Here is a 13,901-nt window from a genome sequence, read left to right as displayed (position 1 = left end):
GGGGGGGGGGGGGGGGGGGTTGGTTAGCGAGAGAGAGAGAATGAAACAGAGAGAGCTGCCTATACTACATGTCATATTTGTTGACTTTGGAAACCCAAGGACGGGAATGATGTCATCTTGGACACAGAGCTTCTGTCAGCTTCACTCCAATTGGTACATTTCCTCTGGTCTGATTATTTTTCATCAGCTTGTAACATTACTAGAAACATTCTTACTATATTAATGAATACACCATATAGGCACGTATTTGAAATTATGCATGGCCAAGGCAGTAAGCTCTGGAATGCTTTGGTCAAGTGTTCCATCCTTCTAACACACAGACATTTTTCTCTTCTGTCCGTGGTATCGTTTTTTTTTGGACCTGGGGCGAAAAAGTTGCAGAACACAACATTTGATGACTGACTTATCACGTTTCTGTTAACATACTAACCAGATTGTTATATCTCTCTCTCTTTATTTTTTAAGGCTATAAAAGTTTTTGTACACAACAGAATTTAAACCATATGTTGCGTTCGCGAAGCCTCCGGCAACCTAACAGCTGAGGCTGAGCCGGAGAAAAGCTAAAATACTCACCGGTTCCGATGAGCCAACACCCACGAGGACATTTTTGGTAAGGCTGTTGTCATCTCCATTTGAATGAGTAATGCTTTGTGCCTGAATTGCCTGCACACTGGCTGCTGAGAATAAAAAATGTGTTTTGATTTTGCAGAATTAGCAGCTATTGATATCACTGAACTGTCTTCCTTGCCCAGACAAGCTGAAACACCACCTCCATTTGTGAACACCAAGTCTTGCTGAAGCTTTGCAGCCTAAATAGTCATTAGCTAGAACTGGCACTAATCTCTCAACCTGATATGTTGTTTCTGTTATTTAGGCCTACCACCCATGTTGGCTGGAGGGCTCACTGCTGTCATATTATTATAATGATCTAACGAGTACCAACATCATTTAACTACATGTAATTTCACAGGTGTTAGATAAGGACTGATGAACACCACAGCAAACACCTCAAACAATGAAGTGACCACAATTGGACATTAAAATTCTTTAGTTTGAAAAGGTCTTTGCTTATTTACAGTCCTTCTCTTTCTTCTTTGCCTGTTGTAAACTAGAAAACGTGTGACCACTGCCTTTCCACCACATTCAAGCAGTCAACATGCTGTCTTGTTTAAATGCCTTTTTTAAAAGGTCTGGTACATACCAGAGGTGAACAGGGTCACATGCCGTCCCCCAACCCTATCTAGACCTCCTCCAGGTCTCTCCCTGAATCCTCATGGCAAAGGTCCCCTTTAAAACAGTTCCAGGGTGGGCTGCAGATGGGCTCCAGGAGCACAGGCAGGTTCTCCTGCTCTCACCCTTGGCTTGATTGGCCTTTCTCTGAGCAGCAGTGGCTCTGGAGGTCTGGGCGGAAGGATCCATGGTAACTCTTGAGCGAACCATGTGAAACCTACCCTGAGGTCTTATAAAAGACACCTGGGTCATCCCCCGCACACCTGCATATTAGCAGGCTCCTAGGTGTTGCATGGTGCAAAAATGTTGTTCCTCATATTAACCTTGCACACTACATGATGGACTGCAACAAATCAGTGATTTAACAAGGACCATTTGGGCATTGGTTTGGTCATGCTCTGACCGCATAGTTATGCATCTTTGCTGATTGATGTCCTCAGCATACCAACAAGACTCATGTCTTTTATTTTTAACTGAATTATAGGATGAAATACCTTTATGAGAAAATTGACAAGCAAAATGTTTTTTTACATGCAAGAATTATTTTTATATAATGTGCCCTTTGGTGGAACCTATAAAGCAATGTTTTCCCTGTTAAGTACAACGGTCACTGCCATTGTTGGATCCTCTAGTTTTGCACTGGTCTGTTCAGATTGGGTAATGTTGAGTTCATGAATGTAATGAATTTGTGCTGTTTGGTGATTGGTAAGATGTTTGGTAATCAGTAAGATAAGGCAATGTTTTTGTAATCTCGGTGCTTTGTGCTGTAGCAAACATTGTAAAGCTCACCTGTTGCATTTTTTACAGGAAACAACCTCTAGCACAGGACTCTGATTTTGGCATGTTCAAATAAAGATGCAGTAACTTTGTAATTAGATCAATTGCTTTATGATTACATGGATAAATGGAATGAGTTCAGATATCAACTGATGTCCTGTACCAAATCAAAAGTTATAGTTTTCAACTGGTAGACTAGAAATATTCTGATATTTTAGAAAACATTCATAATCCAATACTTTGTCCAGTTCTCAAATGTAAATTCTTATATGAACTAGTCTATTCCTCTAGTCCCTCAGTGTTTGTGGCTTATGTTTTGATGTTTATCGCTAGCAGATGTGGTCTCCCTATAACGAGATATGTTCTCAATTTGGATTAAATGGGATGGAGTACAAACATTTTCATCCCTCTTAACTATTGACTACAGGAATCAGCTGTGGACAGTGCCTTAGAAGGCCATCCAGCTATGCACACCAGACATTTCCAGTGTACTTCAAAAATAAACAGGAATTATGATTCACTTCAGATACTGACTATATCCCTACAGTTACCGTTAATTTAAACACATTTCCGTCTTGTGAGCAACAGCAACTTTGTGTTTGGAAACAGAGGCCGGTTAATCCATGTGGCAAGCACATTTGCCATGGGTCAATGGTTCATATATTTCCCCAGAATCATTACTTTTTATCTGAGGGGTGAGCTAGTACAGACAGGAAGTGAACAGGAAGAAGGGTTTTGGATGTGATTGGCTCATCCTGAAGGCAGAGGAGGAAACAGTTTATTTTCTCCATTGCAGACTGAATTAAAGCAGACGTAGAAAGTAAAGGGAGTTTCTCAGGTCATCTTGGCCAGGTGCCTAGACAGCACGAGGGAGGCAAGTCCCCACACACCTGACTTTTACCTTCAAGTGAGGCCAGAACAAGGAGAAGGTCCAAAATATATACAGAATAACTATCAATCCGGCTAATGATCAGTAGCTACTGTTGATAAGTACATCAGGTGATTAGTTATGTATTAATTTTTTATAAATTATATGGAAAAGGGTAGACTTTCTTGTGTTTTGGTATGCTGCAAATCTTACATTAGCTTTAAAAGAGATCATGTTTTACTGTCGAAAGGTGGTTTGAGCATTTTGTAGGAGAGGCATCCCACTTTATGGCAGAAGCCATGGTAGACTCATTTGCCATTATAAGGTTTAATATGCTACCTGCAGAGGAATCGCATTCAAGCCACTCTTCCTTGATGAAATGGCAATCTCCCATAAGAGCTGGAGGTAGTTCAAATGCTTCTCCTACAAGTTCCTGCATTTATTGGTCATTCGTGGCCCATCCAGATGTCGACATCAGCTTGATCTTGCATTGCCTCTGGTAATTGATTTAGATTCATTCGGTACAAGAGCGGTTCGGAGAGGAAAACAAATACCGCGTGCGCGTCTGGTTTTGTGAACATAAACGGTGGAGAACTGACACCCCGGGCTTCAGCTTTAGCAGAGGTCGGGGTCCTTTATGGGCTGATGTCAGCCCTATGAAAATGCTATCAGAACAGCAGGGCAAGATTGCACAAGTTGTCCAGGCTGCCTTACATTAATTCTAAAGAGGACCTGCAAGAATCTGACCACAGTGATGTGTGTGAATGTGTTCTTATGTAACGCTATGTAGTGTAGCTTTTTGTCTGAGGCTAATGAAGAGAAGTGACATTTTACTTAAAAGCACAGCGGGGGTCTCATACCTTGTTGTACAAACGCTAATGTCAGCCTTTCAAGAACCTAGTCATGCGTAGGCCAGTTTAAAGAAACAATCTGAGCTTTTAATGAGAGTGAAATGGGACTGCTATTAGTAGCGAGTCAGGTAAAATATCCCGACACTGTATTTACCATGCCTAATTACAAATGGATAAGGTTATTCCATATACATTTATGTGATTGAGACAAGACAATACTTTAAGTTCACAGTCACAGCTTACATTATTGAAAGCTAACATTCAGGCACCTGTAGTTCACCTGGTTGAACAGATGGAACAAGGTGCTAGCAAAAGCCAAGTCGTGGCTTCGAAGTGCACTTGCTGTCACACTGATGTGTGTAAGTCACTCTGGATAAGAGCATCTGCCAAATAATGTAACGTACATTCATGAAAAGTCTGCAGTGAATGGAATTTTTTTTCATGTGCCAGTCACTGATCATGCAACCAAAACTGCAAATGAAAACCATTTTAACATGTGCTAAAGGCTTTAATAAATCTGGCCCCAAGACAGAGTGGATGAAATGGTCTCCAATGGGCCGCACTTTCGGTTGGACAGCAAATTGGGTGTATGCTTCTCTGCCAAACCAGGCAATGTTCCTGGACCGATTTATTCCAGAACCTTCTCTTAGAGCCTGCAGGGAACTAGAACACCTTTGTCTCCTGAGATCTAGGGCACAGTTCACCTCATTAATATATTTATTTATCATTATATTTATGTTTTATTCTAATACTTTCAACTCTACCTACTAAAAATGGCAACTATTCTTTGATACATTAATATTCCACTCTATAAGTATTTTGTAAGTCTACTCCACTTAAATCTTCTGCAGACAGTTGAAACTTAGACAGACATAAAATGTAGTATAAAAGTCCTTTTTCCATCTGTGTCTACAGAGGCGTTTCAAAATATGTAACGAATAGTCATTTGTCCAATGAATGTTAGAGTATTTTAAGTTTGCAAAATATGACACGTTTAACAGATGCGGTTTTCACCGTGTTCTGCACCAAGATGCATGCAATCAGTCTGTTTCTATAATACAAATTAATCAATAGCATAATGCCATCATAGTGAAGAGGGGAAGTTTTATCTGAAAGGACATTTTTTTCCAAATGCCTAACATTTTTTAAACACATTTCAGAAACTTAGTCCAACTTTATGGTGTCTGTTTCAGCTGAATGCACAAACGGCTCGGGAATTCTTGCATGCTAGCGTTCCTATAAGCTGGACATACTCTGATTTCAGTTGTGGATTAGCTAAAGCTGATTGCCCTTTACTGAGCTTAGAGATGTTCTATGAAAGTTGTGTATACTGAGGCAGATGTCAACATTTATTATGTTATTCATTTGCAGGTGGAAATTACAGGTATCTGCCTCAACCAGGTACCAGGAAGGTATGCAGTCTTTTCCATTGGCATGATAAAGTTGAATTCATAAGCTTCAAAAAAACATTTCTCTAAACTTGTAGAGTAGAACTCTGGCCAAATTCTAAGCAAGTGTGTAATTATTCTGACAGCCGGACAGCTTCAATTAAACATTATTTATGGGGACTCGAGGAACACAAGTCACTCACCAGAGGATCGCAGATATTCTAAACATATTCAAAGCCAATTATAACAGATTCAGCATGGGTGAACCCTCCTCAGAGTTGACTACAACAAATGAGACAGATTAGTTAGCCTCATAAGGCAGGATGAAACCAACCACACCACCTGCTGGGAAGTGATACTGTAATCAATATAGCCCTCAACCGGATGGAACCGACTAACCGTTGGTGTCATCAGTCATCTTCCCAATGGAACTACACCACACAAGTAGTCGCTTTCATGTGAAAACCCCTGTTAAACTTTCATCTTGTCCCACAAATCCTTGGAACACTGTCATCCCTCATGGATGACTGGGCTGAGTCATGACTATTATCACTATGTGCTCCATCCAATGCTGAAAAATTGGTGCCATCACAAGCATGGGATGAAACCATCAGTACAGGAGGAGGGGTCGGCCTTTCTAACCAGCTGCTGGCATACGAAATGTCAGGATTTTCCAGAGAATCAAAAGCATCTTATCGCCAACTATCGAGAGCACCTACCTTTTTCTTTTCACTCTGGTTTGCATACTGAGCCAAAATACATCAACTTTTACTTGGACCTTGATTTCATCTCGCTAACTACCTGTCCAAAGCATGCAGAGTATAGAGGTAGCTTAGCCCCACCTCTCCCCTCATCCTTCTTTTGCATTTCATGATAATAAAGGGGCACAGATCTCTTGTTTTTGCTGTAATTTACAGCAGCATTCAATTGGTCCTTACTGGTGCAGAACTTCACGTGGTGTACGATATGAGCCAAAGGGCCTGCACGTTAAATGGACCAGAACCAGGGAAAACATAAAAGGCTATGAAGGCCTCCTGTTCACCTATGACCAAAGCACACTCAACCCTTCAGCCAGAAACTGCCATTAAAAATGTGTTTTTTCATTCCTTGGTGTGTATGTGAACATGCACTATATATGTATTATACGTGGGTGTTCTCAGAATGGATGTGTGAAGCGCTTAATTGCATTGGACAGATAAGCATTGCTTTATTGGTCTGGTCTGCGCGTTCTTATAACCAGCAGGCAGTTTGATAAAATTTTTCATGACTGTGTGCAGATTACACATTTATAACAGGATTGGTTAAAAAAACAAAGCGAATAATTAAGATAGTCAAAATAGTTCTTCTGGAGGCATGTTTGACTTTAAAATGAACCAAAACATTTTCATTTTAAAATCAGTGTATCCATACAAATAAACTAGCAAAGAAACAGTTTGGTGTTTTCATTCTGTTGGTTACAATAGTTATTACAGGAGGACTGATTACATTTCTTTAAATAATGTTTAAAGTAAATGTTTAAAAAATGTTTAAAGTAAAAATACAATTATTTAATTATTTGGATTAATTACATTTGGCTTCTAATGAATATACATTATCAAAACAAATTTGCTTACATAGAAGAAAACAAAATGGTTACTGTTTTCTTAAAATTGAACACTTTAGCCTATGTACTAAAAAAATTAAATAGACAGGCTTATGAGTCAGTTATTTAGATGTTCCTTTGCAAAAACAAGGCTGCAATTAATGTTTTTTTGTTTTTCTTTTTAAAAATATCCCTAAAGAGGTATATTTATTGTGGTTACAACCAGCCTGTCATTCAGCATATCCTCTTATATGAATTTAGTCAGTGTGTTTTGGCATGAGTGTTGGGCAGAACCCGATTTCCAATGAAAACACTCTTTAATGTGGCTGTTGTAATATGGCCATTCTAAGTGAGATATGATTCCAAAAACAGTACATTTCCTCTTTAGAGTCTTCCCTGGTCATGTCCTCTGCCAGACTGTGTAGATACAAATAGATACCATGCAGGAAAGTAGGAGCATCAGCCACTTTGATCCCTAGAGCAGATACCAACATTTTAAATCCTCAGTGACAGGCCCCAAAAAACAGCACCGCTCTCCCTCTTCCCAAGAATACTCCCACGTTATGGTGTCAGGAGATTTTAGTGCTCAGACAACCCTGTGCAAATTCAGCAGGTCCTCAGAGGAGGTGCGACTTAAACTATGACTTCAGTGTCTTTGGTCATCTGTTGTCTCACTGTGGGGATTTGGGGATGTTTTTTTTTCCTGTGGATTGAGCGGTTTCTCCAGCAACCATTCCCGCCATCCCCTTAAAGAAATCCTGTGGCCCATGCTGCCTGGGACCTGGTAAGGTTCTCAGCCAAATTTAGAGTGGTGCCAGGTGCCAGTGAGCTCTTTGCAAACTGTGAAATGAACTTAGTTGCAAGGCACATGCAAGATGTCTTTTCTTCGTGCACTATAGAGAAAGCATTCCATTTTTATGTCACTAAAGTCTTGCAAAGGCAGCAAGACCAAGGATCATAACAAGTCTGAGCAACATGATTTAATTAATTTATCTGGTTAACTACTGGTCATACCAGCATCATCTAACAGTCTTGTGTTTGACAACAAGCTGCTATTAGCACCAACCTGTTATTAGCGCAAAAGAAATACAGCAGTCAGGACTTCGACTTTTACAGCAGACAAGCCTTATCTCATACTGAAAGATGCTCTAACCTTGTACATATAAGTTGAAAGATTGCCTCTCCTGAGAGACAGATTGGCTCACTAGCTGCTAAGCTAAAAAATAACTTACAAAATTCCTATGCGTGCGGCCAAGCGTTAAGTTATTCCACTGTGATGGGAGATTCATTTTCCATAGCAAAATATCCTAATTTGTATGTCTGGTCTTCCATTTTGGATAGCCATTTTTGGAGGATTATTGTTTACTTTGGTCCACTCCAGAACATTGGGAGTGTGCTTAAGTCTTGAAAAACTGAGATGACATTAAAAGGTTGATGGTGTTCTTCATGCCTGTTGAGCCAACTGAAGAAGTATAGTCTACTGTTAGTTTTTAACGCCCAACTCCTTTCCACAATATTAATAACCAAATATAGTCAAAATAAAAGGCCGTCAAAATGGTTCTTCGGGTATTTTGGAGATGCTGTTTTGCGTTTGGCCGCCTACCATGCTGTGTGCTGGAGTTTGCCTCACATGCGCTCCAACTGGAGCTTGGCACAATGACTCACTTCAGAGCTCGAGAACCGGGGCGTCGTCATCGATCCCCTCGTCTTCCGGACAGATTCATTACCAGCCCTACGCCTCATTATGCCCTATTTAGACCCGCTCGAAATCCATGTGCTCCAACCAGCAAGCCGCAAATGACAGTAATGAGAGCCGTAATTGCAGGTGCATTTGGTCCTGCTTTCGCAGCTCGTGCCATACATCATTAGCAAGCCGCAGTGCCCGACGAGCCTAATGAGGAGCGCGGAATAACAAACGTGTTTTTGAGAGGCTCTACCTCTCCTCCGGACTGCGTGGTCAATTGGGTGTGAAAGACATAAAAATCGTCTGTGGCTCACAGGCAAATGTCAGCGTGATGCTGTGGAAGAGGAAGCTAATGTGCTACGGGGGGGATCCGTGTGTGTTCAAGAAAGTGCTAGAACGGGACCTGCGAGCTGCCGCCTTGCCATATCTGAGTATGGCATGTGAGGACCGAAGGCATACAGAACCACCAGAAAATCGGACGATGAAAGGAAAGGCTTAGAGACGCAAAAGAGCACATTCCAGATTACCAAAGAGGATTCGTCTAACCAACATGAACTGACCCATGCGGTGTGCTGCAGTCTGGGGGCTCGACCTATGCAATTTCATAGAAAAGCGTGTGGCAGGAAAGCAGTTGGGTTTGGGGGAAACATATGGGAACTATTTGCTGAGTTAATGACGCATTAGTATGAAAAACTGATTGATGGCAATGTCATAATTATTTGATATAGTACCTACAGTATTTAAACACCCAGAGACTTTGGGGAGCACCCATGGCACAGCACAACACATTCACCCAGTAATTTATCTAATGGAAGTTGCTTTGGGCCTTTGCTTTTATGAACAGGGTTATTTTTCAGTAGTGCAAAGACATAATGTGGAAGATGCATGAAGAGCGATGATGCCCAGCGGAAGACGGATAGTGTGTAGTGGACATTGCAATAATCCAGCTCTTAATTCTCCGGTAATATCTTTGTCACCACTTGACTGAGGAACAAGAACCCCATTTACAAATGTTGGACAGCTAATATACAATTTTCCCTCAAGAGCTCTCATTCAGTTATGTGTTAGATGGCATTGCATTGCTCAGAAGACCAAGCAAAGTCAAATGATGTTTAGAGGCCAGAGTAGTTGAACTGCCAAAGATTGTAACACTGGATCTGAACTGTTGCATAAATTAACTGTGCAGTGGAGGGTTTTGAATGTGCCTTCTGAAATAACAGTCCCACCAAAAAAAAACAACAACAACAATTGTAATATCAAATGAAACATCCCTATGTTTTCTATGAAAGTGCATTGTTTCCATTTTAAAAAATGTAACAAAAAAATGATGAGTACATCTATGAGGAATAATACACCAGGGCAAATCTTGACATTCTGCAGCATCCTATTATTACATTTTTTAAACACTGGCTACAATGCATCCAGTGTGGCCATAACTATGAAGAGTGATTGCATTCGATGTGTTTTCCACAGTCTCTTTTGCTGCATCTGAAACTGTGATAAATGAATAAAGTGTTTGTGCTCCAGTCTTGCAACGGATTTCTACTAAGCTCATATAGAGATATATTTTATAGAGATATATTTTATAGAGATATATCATATATAGATATATTTTCTGTCCTGGCTCCAAGATGGTGGAATGAACTCCCGCTTGCTGTCCAGACAGCAGAGTCCCTTGCAGTCTTCAAACGCAGATTGAAGACCCATCTATTTGCAGAATATTTAAAGGGCAACTGACACTGCTCCCTTATTGACTGACTAATTTAGTACTTATTGTAGGGCACTATTTATGCTTTTTAACAAACTCTAGTTTTTAGAGTTTGCTATATTGTTTATAGCACTTATCATTGTTTAAGATAGACCTTATGTATTTTGCACTTCTAGGTATCAGCATTCATCCCTGTATTTCTATAGTATTCTAGCTCATTAGTATGTTTAATTCTAACCTACTATACTGTACTTGGATATATTCTATGAGTGAATGACAAAGCACTTTTGTAAGTCGCTGTGGATAAGAGCATCTGCTAAATGCCATAAATGTAAATGTAAATGTAAATATATTTAGATCAGGACTGGGGGCATGTGATTGTCACAAGGCCTCTACCCACTTCCACATGCTCTCATACGTTTGGTCTGTTCCCCTTTCAGATCTGCCACAGCACCTGATTGGTAAACTGCCCACACCTGTTTCTACTCAGCACATTGGCTGAACTGTGTACATGTGCCTTTCAGGTTTTCTTTGTTGGCTACATGGTCTTAGTGTAACATGGGTTATCGGTAGTAAGTTCCTAGCTATTGCCTAATCTTGTATGGTTTCTTTGTTCTGACTGCTCTCCAGTGTGTACTATTTTGGCTTTTTCCTTTAGATTTTTGCCTATGGGCTTGTCTATAATATACCAGCCTACCTATGGTGCGGACCTTTATGCTTGCATTGGCAATGAATCTCCAGTGTCTCCAAAGTTCTCCCGCACTACCACCACAGCTTAAGCGCGTATTTCTTTCTCTGCAAAAACATTTTGCTTAGACCAATGATAGAGGCTGGAAGGGTCAGACAGCCATGAGAGAGAATCACCGGTTAAAGGACCAATAATTAAACCTGTTCCATTTAGTGACCTTGCCCTCAGTGTACTTAACTGCTGTTAACTGGGTCAAGAGAGCAATTTTTTTTTTCCCTGGACCACAGCACTTTCCAATGGCCCTGGACAAATGCATTGCCTGCACGCTGTATATTAGATGCCTTTGCACTTGGCAGATTCTTCATTATTCTTGTGGTTCTTGGAAACCTAGGCAAATCATTGCATGCCCAAAACTAACCCTTGACTCCAATATTATAAAACCCAGAAAGACTTAAGTGGCTTTAAGGGAGTCAGGTGCAGACTCCAAAAAGCAAGGAAAGGCTGTATAGAAAGTGCTATGGTGGTGGAGCACAGATGCAACTTACACACCTCTTTACTGATCCACTCTTCAGCTAATGAGCAAAACAGCTAGGATGTGATGATGGTGCTAATGTTATTTTGCCGTTTACCAGACCCTGTGGGTGATATTCAGGCTTGGGTGATTTATTCGCTGAGAGAAAACACATGACACAAAGGAGTCTTGTGGGATCAAACATTCTGTTAGACAAAGAGATAGTTGATTAGTGATGTTAAAAAATTATGACAGCAGACAATGTTCAGTTTGTAGGTCGCACACATGGAAATGAAATCAGATCATCCATCCAGCTCTTTACGGTCTGATAATTTGTCTACCACTTAAAAATAACATTTCAGTGGTTTTCAGCAAGTGTTCCCATCATCATTCAAATTTAACACCGTCACTGTGTACCACCTCCTTGAACATACAAATATTCAAGTCACCATTCACAAATGATGACTGGTACCACACACAATTGTTAGGCCAATAGGAAGAGCACGGCCTTACAACCTTTCAGCAAGAGCCATTAATCTATGCCTTTTTTTTTGGCCTAACTGTGCTTAATTTGACATTTCGTTCCAGTGCTTGGCACTGACACTCTCCGCTCGCTTACTTGTGCACACTTTAATCATCTTGGTCAAGTGCAGCTTCACTCTTTGTGACCTCATGCTCTGGTTTTCTCTTTCTTGATTTCACCCAGTTCTAGTCGTCTTCTTCTTTTCATGCGTTAAGACTCATGATTATGTTTACGATTCAGAGGGCCTTCCACTTCACGTGCTCTCAGAGCTTTAACCAGTGTTCTGGACTGGCTCTCAATCCTCAGACTTTTGATTATGCCTCTAAGGGCCAGTTTCCTACTCACAGATTAGTCTTGGACTAAATTGTCATGCCCATGTTGAGTGATCACTGGAAATTCTTTTTAGTCCAGGCTTAGACTTAAATTAGGAAACTGGCCCTAAATGTTCACTTTAGTGGACTGGCAGTTTCCATGGTGAGTAGGATTATGATGAAGATAGGTGTATATTATCAATGAATTACCATTTGTACAAATGCAAAGATGAGCAATTCAATTCCATTACAGTATAAATTATGTCCTGCTTCTACAGTGAGAGAGTATGGAGAATTATATAACAAGGCTAAGTATAACTTTATTCCTTTGACATGAATGGCACGAATACTTTGTGTGTCAGTACTAGTTTGACACAGAATTCTAAGTCTAAACCAGTGACAAGCTAATCCATGTGTTTGGCTACCACCTGGAGGAAAAGTGAACTGTCTTGGCATGGTGCTTATTTAGATAAGACATGTGGAGCTGGTTATGGACTGTGGAGGGCCTGGGCAAGGCAGTAGCTGAAGCCTTTTCTTTACATGAAGCAATGACCCACCATGTGCAAACGTGCTCCGCAAAGACACCGTGGCCAATCAGATCTACAGCTGCAGCATGAGGCACAAACTACTGGCTAATCAAACGCAACCGACAGCTGTAATTCAAAAAACAAACAGAAAATATGCACTGATTGAGTGTGCCGCTGTTTATCGCTATAGCTCTTACACCAGCATGCTTTAAGAAACATTGATGTGCCACAAACAGCTTTTTTTGGAAATATGACCTACTGAGAAGGCATTTCATTGTGAATCAATTAAAAATACAGACATATGGCATGCTGTTTCTGCATTCTGTTCATTTTAATTTGTTTTGTGGCTGTGAGGTTTGAAGCTGCCTCTAATTGGCACTGTAATATTGTGTGTCTAATATTTTAATAAACTCTACTAACAAAATTATACAGCTGGTTTTTGGAGGGTTGCATTTCCAATTTATAGCCTCATAACTATATTTTTTCATACAAATACACTGTGCCACATTCTCAACAAAGTGACTTTTTTTTGCTTGTTAGAGCCAATCATTTTTAGACTTTGTGTAAAATTAGATTTCATTTTCTGATGCCTAATAAATTATAATATTACTAAAATGTAAAATATTGGCTAATAAAGTAATGCAGGCCAAACAGAAAAGCAACATTTAAAGTAAACTTGTTGTGCAGTTGCCTATACTGAGCCATTATAATATAGAAAGATTGTATTTTAAATATTAAAGTAGCATTAGATAAGAGAATAAATAAGGCTCATTAATCAGGTGATTTAACCACACTTATTAATACACCTTTCTCACCGCAATGACCTTATTGAACTTATTTTCCGTTACAAATTCACTCCCTAGATAATCTCTGCCAAATGTGAAAGAGAAAAACACTGACATACCAAGAGTTTAGGGGTTACTTTCTACCCCTCACACACACACTGGCGCAGGTTTAAATAAGACATGTAAGCAGTCAGAGCAAATCCAAGAAATAAAAACGAGAAGATTTGGTATCCTCTCTTTTTCCAAAACAAAGCAGAATCTCTGAAAACACGAGAATAAACCTGTGCCTTTTATGTGGAACGTTTCTGGAATGTTGTACAACCTCTGAACTTGAACCAACCAACTAGACCGAGTCTGTTGTTTTCACCCACGTACCCTTGGGTGAAACAGACTGCCTATGGCTAACGCCGACAAAGACGGCGACGAAGCTGTCGATAAGGGAAAGCAGTTTACGAGCTGTGCAGCCGA

The sequence above is a fragment of the Electrophorus electricus genome, chromosome 7 (assembly GCF_013358815.1).
Source record: "Electrophorus electricus isolate fEleEle1 chromosome 7, fEleEle1.pri, whole genome shotgun sequence".
In the NCBI taxonomy this organism is placed as follows: domain Eukaryota; kingdom Metazoa; phylum Chordata; class Actinopteri; order Gymnotiformes; family Gymnotidae; genus Electrophorus; species Electrophorus electricus.
This window is presented reverse-complemented; position numbering follows the sequence as displayed.